Source organism: Capsicum annuum, chromosome 7 (assembly GCF_002878395.1).
Source record: "Capsicum annuum cultivar UCD-10X-F1 chromosome 7, UCD10Xv1.1, whole genome shotgun sequence".
Taxonomy (NCBI): Eukaryota; Viridiplantae; Streptophyta; class Magnoliopsida; order Solanales; family Solanaceae; genus Capsicum; species Capsicum annuum.
In genome coordinates, this window is record NC_061117.1 from 210,127,116 (window position 1) to 210,136,857 (window position 9,742).

At 35.9% G+C, this 9,742-nt stretch overlaps 1 long non-coding RNA gene across 2 annotated transcripts; it reads right to left on the bottom strand.

Annotated features, from left to right (window-relative positions):
* Positions 1-339: 339 nt before the first annotated feature.
* LOC124900102 lies at positions 340-8,438 on the bottom strand. 2 transcript variants are annotated; one of them, XR_007057837.1, is made up of 6 exons: positions 8,318-8,438; positions 6,956-7,731; positions 2,353-2,682; positions 1,813-1,871; positions 1,678-1,737; positions 340-466 (listed from the first exon to the last, which is right to left on the bottom strand). It is a non-coding gene; the product is annotated as an uncharacterized LOC124900102 (long non-coding RNA). The 2 variants fall into 2 exon arrangements; XR_007057836.1 differs by having other exon boundaries at positions 340-509.
* Between the last annotated feature and the right edge of the window lie 1,304 nt (positions 8,439-9,742).

Here is a 9,742-nt window from a genome sequence, read left to right on the forward strand (position 1 = left end):
AACCCATAATCGGATACCCCAATTGACAGTTTCAATAATATAGTTCCTTTTTATAAAAATTTTGTATATATGTAATTTAGAAAAACAACAAATATCATATAAAGCAGAACAAAATCACCTACCTTAATAGGAGTGTTGAGCCGGTATACACCAAAGTTTACTAGGCAGCAGAATCATTGCTGAACAAGCGATTGTGCTGTCAAGGAATTCTGCAGGGAAAAAGATAAATCAGTTGGTTAATAATAGATAAGTACATTTTGTCTAAAGAGGAAAATGTTACCAGTAAAATTAGCAGTGATATGAAGCGACGAGACGCTGACGGATATAACTAACAGAAAAGAAAACCAAAGGTTAAAATTACAAAAACTGATGAAGATGTAGAAAGACGCTAGTACGACAAAGTCCGTAGTTGAGTATACCTATATCAGTGAGGTCCATACCAATAACAGAATGAAGCACATACCACCTGCAATCCTCATATCCACATTTGGAATAGAGATTTAAGAAGACTAAACAAAAGTGAAGACGTTAATAGTAAAATATATTGGATGCTAAAAGTGACGAACATAGGGTAAGTAAAGTTATTAAAGGCTAAAAGAGGCATCATGGGATGCCAATTTTCAGAATATTACAGAAAAGCACGAGCTCAAGTCAGAATATTACTGGAAGGCAGGAACTCATCATACTACTAACAATTTATAAATCAGTTAATGACCAAAAGCTGAAGAGAAAAAAATGATAAATAAAAATGGTCAACAAGTATACCAAATATTCTGTTGTATTTGATTTCTTGTCACCGGGAAACAAATCATTAATCCTTGAACTCTAAATGTATAGATACCACAATTTTGGTTTCTTCGAGTCAAACCTGCATCGTAATGCACACCAAGTGGTGTAAATGCAAATAAATCATTACATGTTCTAATGTATGTCGAGAGGTGTTCGGAGTTTTCATTATTCCCAAAATATAGACCACACATTATCTTAACCGTATGACTACAAAATCCAAGAGGCTCATATTCAAATCCTTTTGCATACAAATTCAAAACCTTTTCTAATCTTACATAGTCTGATCGTTGTTCAAAATTCAGAGCAGTTGTTTTGTTTCGTTGGCGACCTGGATACTCTAAAAGGTGTAAGAAGGGAAATAATGAGAACACAAAAAGGTTGTATTAGTTAAACATGAGACTAACACGCTGTTTGGATCAATTTTACCTATCGTTACATAATGTACTTATTGCTTTGTTGATCCAATGTTTGAATAGATTGTATTGTTTGTTATTGTTTAATAACATTTTATTGTTTGATTGACTGTATCGTGTAGTATTGTAACTCATAAGTTTACTAAAATACCCTAAACTATTGTAAATATTAAATTTATCAACTATTGCTCATTACAATAATTTAAGACAACTTATTCTGCTAACCTGTCACGAGTTATTCTTTGTAAATATATTACTCCCTCTGCCTTCATTTATTTAGTACGTTCCCAAATTAGGTAACAACGCGAACACACTATATCGGTCGATACGTAAAAAGGGGGTTTTCGTTGTTACTAATTAACGACAGATTTAACAATACAATTGCAATATGTATTGAACAGTAATCAAAACAAATATTGTAGTTGTAATAACAATACAATGGGTAACAACAATTCAAACAAGATGTAAAACAAACCTTCAGTAATGGCTGGCTTAGTTGTATTGCAGTCTTTTATGCAAGCACCTGATGTTGAACCTAGCATAAAATATTTTTCAATATTAATGAGTTCTGTATATTTGGCTAAAGTTATGACAACTTTCAGTAACGTACCTTTCTCATAGATTGAAGATTTCCTTTCTCAAAAGCAGGAAATGAAGGAAGCTCAGTAACTGCGTATGTATCGGGAAATAATCACACCCGATGTTCCGAATAGTAACTGAAAATAGATATTCAACATGCATGTATTTACACAAAAAGATGAAATAGTGTGTTCTATCAAGCATTCAAAAATATTTAAATCTGATATGTTAACTCGTTTTGAAAGTACAGCAAGATTTTTTCGTATTAAGACTACGCTTTTCATTAGTCATCATAAGTGTGAAGAGTTCACAGCGCCTAACATTTCTATCAGCATCTTTCTTATAAGAGTTGGGACATTTGCTTGTTTGTCCAGCATCCATGGATACTAAATTTGTTGCTCCCAAATTTTTGTTGCTACAAGGGTCCTATCCTCCTTACTACTGTCGGGCCTCTTTCCTCTAACAATTAGTCAAATTAGTACAATTAGTTATACGGAATATTTCGGATAAAGAAAATATAAAGCAATAAAGATAACTCTGTAAGTGACAAGGTTTTCGATCGAAAAGATACCTCCAAAAGTCATGCCACATATTTAGATAGAAGATCAAGGAGAGAAGTGCACAGTTTCTGCATTCACTCAAGCCAAAGCTTGATCAAGACTTTCACCAAAAATTGGTGGTTGACATCTTCAACAAATCCGTTGTCGGAGAAAAATTTTGCATTATTTGCCACAAGAATTGATGATCGACATCTTCACAAGACTACCTATCATGCCAATCCTTTGATGCGCAAGTGTTTCTAAGTCACGGTGCTCTTTTTTTTCCAGCCACAATGTCATCTCCACGCACCTTAACCGAAACAAAGACAATCACACCCTAATCCGACCATACTCTGTGAACCCTGAAAATGAAATATACCATTTATGTTGTTACGATGAGAATTTGAATCGTTTGGAATGACATTATTCATGTCTCTCTGTCTTATCTATTCCATGACACTACACCTCAGGCGTATGTGAACGGAGCTTCCCATTGGACTGCTCTCAAATGGAATGAAATATCACTTCGGAGTATGATTGTTTTGTTCAACATGCATGATGAGACATTCTCAGGGATGATATTGCCGACTAGTTTAATCAATGAATCACGATCAAACTATGATGAATTGGTCCTCTTTGTGTAAGAGGAATTACTTTGTATGGTTGATAATAACTATATTGAAAGTTGCTTTAAGAATGTAGATGGTTTTTCCCTTTTTCTCCAGCAGTTTATTAGTACAATCCTAGTTAAATTAGAAGGCCTATCTTTGGTAGGAAACTAATTAGTTATTTTAATTTTGGTAGAAATAGTTTGTAATGGAAACTATTTAAGTTACTAAGTTGATGATCAATCATAGACGGCTTTTACAAGAAAATAATCAACCTCTCGGCATATTCTCTTCTTCAAACTCCATCTCTATTTTAGCAGCTAGCTTTTGAATTGAATTCCTGTTATTTCCCTTTAATGGTTTTTAAACCAACAATTGGTATCAGATCTTTAATCTTAAGGGACCTGTGAGTGTTTGCATCAATCTGATCCAGTGAATACCATGAACGGAGAAACAATTTTTTCTTCAATGGCACCACCAACTTTCGATGGAGAAAGTTATCAAATCTGGGCAGTTAGAATGCGGATATATCTGCAAGCTTTAGATCTCTAGGAGGCTGTTGAAGATGAATACGAGATAACTCTCTTTCCGGACAATCCCACGGTGGCGCAGATTAAAACTCACAAGGAGAGGAAAACTAAGAAATCAAAGGCAATGGCATGCTTATTTACTGTAGTTTCGTCTAATATCTTGACTCGTATCATGTCTCTACAATTAGCAAAAGAGGTATGGGATTATCTCAAGACTGAGTATGAAGGAGATAAAAGGATTCGAGGGATTCAAGTGATGAATCTGCTACGTAAGTTTGAGCTGCAAAGGATGAAAGAAAGTGAAACCATAAAGGAGTACTTTGATAGACTTCTTAATTTAGCAAATCGCATCAGATTGTTGGGTTCCACTTTCAATGATTCAAGGATCATTGAAAAAATCCTAGTAACGGTACCTGAAAGATTTGAGGCTACCATAACAACCATAGAAAATACTAAGGACTTGTCTAAGATCACACTTGGAGAGCTCTTAAGTGCTTTTCAAGCACAAGAGCAACAATGTGTTATGAGATAAGGAGGAGCTATCAAAGGTGCCTTACCAGCCAAGCATCATGAAGATGAACGTTCTAAGAAGAAGAAGAATAAGAAGTACCAACAAACTGATGAAGAAGGGGCAACGCACAACAACAAAAACAAAACAGGTGGTTTCAAAGGAAACTACCCTCCTTGTAAGCATTGTGGCAAGCTCGGACATGCACCTTTCAAGTGTTGGGAGAGGACTGATGCTAAGTGCACTAAGTGTAATCAGCTTGGGCATGAAGAAATCATCTGTAAGAACAAAACTCAGCAGCAAGATGCAGAGGCTTGAGTTGTTGGTGAACAGGAAAAAGATCAACTCTTTGTCGCATCATGTTTAACAAGCAGTGTCTCAAGCGAGTCGTGGCTGATCGATAGCGGATGCACAAATCATATGACTTGTGATAAAGATCTTTTTAAAGATTTAAGGCCAACTAAAGTTACAAAAGTTAGAATCGGCCATGGTGGTTATATTCCAGCAAAAGGTATGGGAATGATTATAATTGAAACACAATCGGGCACTAACATGATTTCTGATGTTCTTTTTGTACCCGATTTGGACCAAAACTTGTTAAGTATTGGTCAGTTATTAGAAAAAGGTTTCAAATTGTATTTTGAAGGTAAACACTTCTTGATCAAGGAAGCATCTGTACAAGACCTATTTAAAGTCAAAATGAGAGGCAAAAGTTTCTCATTAAATCCATTGGAAGAAGAGCGTGGATTTCACCCGTTATGTGTGGAGCCACCTTTGCTAAAAGAAAACATTCCACCTGATGATGAAGGCTGGATTTATCCTGGTTACGATTGCAAAGTTGACTGCATTAACTTGCTTAATGATCTTCAAGGAATAGACCTTTCTGCCACTGACAGCTGGGAGAAAGTATAATCCAAGAAAGCTGCTGCTGTTGCATCCGGGGAGAAGCTAGATGATATTTCTGGACTTCCATCGAATGACTCGGATAATGGCCTACCTAACATACCTTGTTCGAATGAAGTTTCTGCTAAGCATTTAGGTGAAGAAATTTCTTTGCCTAAGCACGATTTGGAAGATAGAAAGCCCAATATGGTGTTTTTGGGAAATACTTCTGGTCTTGCTAGGCGAGGGGGATTGTGCCCTCTTAATGGATTCCAGAATATGACTCATTTGGAATCTGATTCTGAGTGTAAGCTTTACTTGGAAAACAGATGCCTGAAACTGAAACTGCTAATGCTGATAAATTATCAGAACTGGAACTTAAGAGTGTTTATGATGAGCAGCGTGAGAATGCTACTCAGTCAGCTGAGCTGCCTTTGTTGAGCAATTCCCGATTAGCCCAGGTTGAATCCTACCAGATTTTTGGCAGCTATTCAGCGGGGGAGTCGTCTCTCACATAGTTTGGAGATCCTGGCCGTAGAATATCAGCTGCATTGCAAGAAATCCAGAAGACAACAGGTAGTTCATCAACCAAGGAGAAACTCAAAGTTGGAGGTATGAGCACCTCTGAATCTCGTTCAAGTGGTAAAATAAAGGCATATGGAGAAGTCACCACCAAGAGACTCTAAAAATCTTTCAAGGAAAATAATTATCCTGACCATGAAGCAAAGGAGAAGTTTGAGCAAAGTGGTGGTTGGATAAAAGCATTACTTGAAGAAGCTGAGAATGAGAGGATGCATCTAATGACTATGGTGGAGCTAGTACAACCTAAATGGTATGAGAAGTTGTTAGTTATTGCCGTGCAGGGAGCGTTTTTCAATTTTTACTTTATGCTTTACTTGCTCTCCCTTAAGCTTGCGCATAGAGTTGTGGGTTATCTGGAAGATGAGGCTATACACTCATATACTTTGTCTCTTAATGATATTTATCGTGGTGAAATTGAAAATGTCCCTACTCCTATGATAGCAATTGACTACTGAAGACTGCCTAAGGATGTGATTCTAAAGGATGTTGTTACTGTCATCCATGCTGATGAAGCTCATCATAGAGACGTTAACCATTTTGCATCTCCATGGGAGACATATCAGGCTAACTTGTCGATTGATCTAAGCAAGCACCATGTGCCCAAGACATTCCTTGATAAGGTTGCTTATTGGTCAGTGAAGCTTCTCAGGATTCCAATCGATTTATTTTTTAAGAAAAGACACGGTTGTCGTGTAATGATGTTGGAAACAGTGGCAAGTGTACCAGGAATGCTGGGAGGTATGCTGTTACATCTGAGGTCGTTACGCAAGTTCGAGATTCTAAGGCAAAGAATTGGTGTTTGCATTTCATAAAGCAAGGAGGAGTGTTGAAAGTTGCTTTAAGAATGCAGTCGTTTTTTTCTTTTTTCTCCAGCAGTTTTTTTAGTACAATTCTAGTTAAATTAGGAGTCCTATCTTTGGTAGGAAACTAATTAGTTATTTTAATTTTGGTAGAAATAGGTTGTAATAGAAACTATTTAAGTTGCTAAGTTGATGATCAATCATAGATGGCTTTTACAAGAAAATAATCAACCTTTCTGTATATTCTCTTATTCAAACTCCATCTCTATTTTAGCGGCTAGCTTTTGAATTGAATTCCTGTTATTTCCCTTTAACGGTTTTTAAACTAACAAACTATGACAAAAGTAAACCTATTGATATCTGGATGATGAAAGAGTATTGTCATGTTCGAAAATAGTTCCTAGACGCGACTTGTACCCGCGCATAACACCTGCCGGGAGAACCAACCTTCCATACACTTTATCAGTTAATAAGCACTAATATAAGATATGAAAAACTCTAATGCATCAATAAATAGAGATTAGTAATTCAACAAAAATTTATAATCAGACTAATAGTCCATCAATAATTCGAGAACTAATTCTTTAGCCTAAATCTCACACTCAAATCATGGAGCATCTAAAAAAAGTTACATGGGTTCAACTTTCGGGCATGCAACCCATTAAAGAGAACTAAAAATAGATAGAGCTGAAAAGACAGCCTCCATGAATAATGTGAAGGCTCACCTTATGAAGAGAATCTTCATGAACGAACCGTTAACCGCTAGTCTCACCTTCGCAACAGTATATGCAGACATGCAAGTAAGGATTTAGATATAAATATAAACCAGTAAGATCCTCGACCTGCTACTTTAATACCCCTGGAACAAGTGTTAGAAAATACAAACCACAAAGACCAAATAAACGATATGTAAAACATATATCTTATAGTATAATTCTCAATAAGGTCCAACAAATGTTTCAAAAATCACTATGTAGATCTCAACTCAGCCTAGCACCCCGACAAGTCCACGGCAGCATATATAATGCCCCAAAATTGTACTACGACAACAAGTACAATGCCCCTAACTTATTACGGTGGCATAGGTATGCCCCTAACATATTACGACAGCGCATGTATGCCCCTAGTAAATATATCACAACAACAAGTACAAGGCCCCTAACATATTACGGCAGCATAGATATGCCCCTAACATATTACAACAGCACAAGTACGCTCCTAGTAAATATATCCAATATCCTAACATCACCTTACAACTCACCGTTAAATGATCCTCAATATACTTAACAAAATACATATCCGCGGTTGATCAAAGACCACCGATTCTACCAAGCACATGCTTGTCCCAACACATAGACTAGGTAGAAAAACATATTTTCTAATAAAGCATGTTTGAAAAGCAAGCACCAAAGCTTAAAGTTTCACTTACCTCGTTGATGGCAAGTTTCCTCAACCTCGCAACTCGTAGAATATTAACCAAATAGCCTCCAATGGCTTCAATCTATGCAAACATATTAATTAATAATATCAATTAAAATAATCGGGATCAAATTTCAATATCCCAAAATTCCAAGCTTAGAGCTAAACCGTAGTATCTCACCCCTTAATCCATGACTTAAAATGGGAAACTCCAACGTATCTATTCAATTATAATTTATATAGGTTAATACCCAAACTACAAGAACATTAAGCAATACAGTAGCCTTAATGCTAAAGAAGTGATCCATAAACAATGGCTAAAAGATAAGCTGGTAAAATTCTTCTTTGCGTCCTCATTGAAAATTCAAATTTCTATCACCGCTAAAAAACTTATCAATATGCAATTGTAAATTCAACTTCAATTGACCACATTATCAAAAATTCTACTTCATTACAACTCCATTGACAACACCTCTCAAAAGAAAAGATCGGGACTAGATATAGTTTTTCTCTGCCAATAGTTACATAAGGAAATTACATTCAAATGCCTTCTCCACCCTACTGATATTAATATATAATTGAACCCTAACTAATTACTCTTCTTGCATGAGCATCAATGAAACATAAATGTAAAATAGGAGCATCATGACAATTAGAGGTTCCAATACCTATCTATGTAAAATCCCTAGTGCTCCAACTCTTATTCTACCCGAAAAGAACCCTTGCCCCTCTATGAGGCTGCTGCTTCTGACAGAAGAACTTAAGAAAATAATTACCCTTTCAACTCCCTAGTTATAACATGCAGAAACATCAAGAATAAGGGAATGGGCTTGACCCATACCCTTTTAATTCTCTTTATTATAATTATTATTTGATTAAAATTACCAATTAACCCTCTATTAAAAAAAGGTTGGGTTATTACATTCTCTCCTACTTAAAATAACATTCGTCCTTGAACGAATCTTGAATCATATCTGAAGTGTCAAATCAGTTAAGCAGATTTGCTATTTCAGACCAGTATCCTAGTAAGTGAAGTATTAGGAGTTTCTTTTTCTTCCTAATTGATATAGCTAATGAACTGCTCAACTGTAGTTTTAAAATTCATTGCACTAGTGACTATAAAAATAAGTTAGTGATCAAGAATACGATCTATGCACCATACCTCCACTAAAATAACCTTCTTAAAGCTTTATTGGACCTAATCTGGTCCCAAAAGTTATTGTAACGACCTGAGACTACCCCCTGGTCGTCATACGATACTTACAATCTCGAGAGACCACAAGCTAATCCATGAGCTGGTACCTGATGTGAGCTCTGAATAATATAACCATGAATGTGGAAGAATAATTGAATTTCCATAAGTTTTTAATAATGAAACGACTACTGAATTATGAATTTGGCATAATAATGAAATATGAATAATCTAAATAGCTAGCTGTAGTGTCTTAAAAGCCTCTAAACTGAATACTGTGAGTTGATGGGACAGGCCCCAACTAACTCTACTAACTTCTAAGATAAAGACATGAAGTAATATAATCTGTCCTCCGATAATGAAGACTCACCACTGCTACTGTACTACTGATGATCTGAAAGACTAAGGGTAATTTGGGAATTGAGCGTCAGCACCTATGATATGATACATCATAGCGCAAAAGAAAGGTATGCGATTAGTACTTTAAATATACTGGTATACTAAATGAGGTGGGATGATATGCATGGTCTCATGAATAGGAATAATAATAATTAATTGGATATACATGTAAAGTATGAAGTACTGAATAAAGAGCATAGAATCTGTAGATACTGAAAATGAATGAAAATCTATAAATATCGAGGATGCATGACCAAGTATATAACATAAACTGAGTAAAATCTGTAAACTGAAATTCGTATGCTTTGGCCAAACAACACTAAGAATGAATAACTGAGCTGGTACTATAACTGAGACTATATCTGAGACAGTGGGTGGTATAATCTAACTGACATTCCCCAATTTGAGCTAATTGGGATCCAACCTGTAACCCCAGTTGGAAGGATGTTAATACCATGCCCCGAGTACTAAAAATGGCTGTGTGGATCCACTAAACTGATAT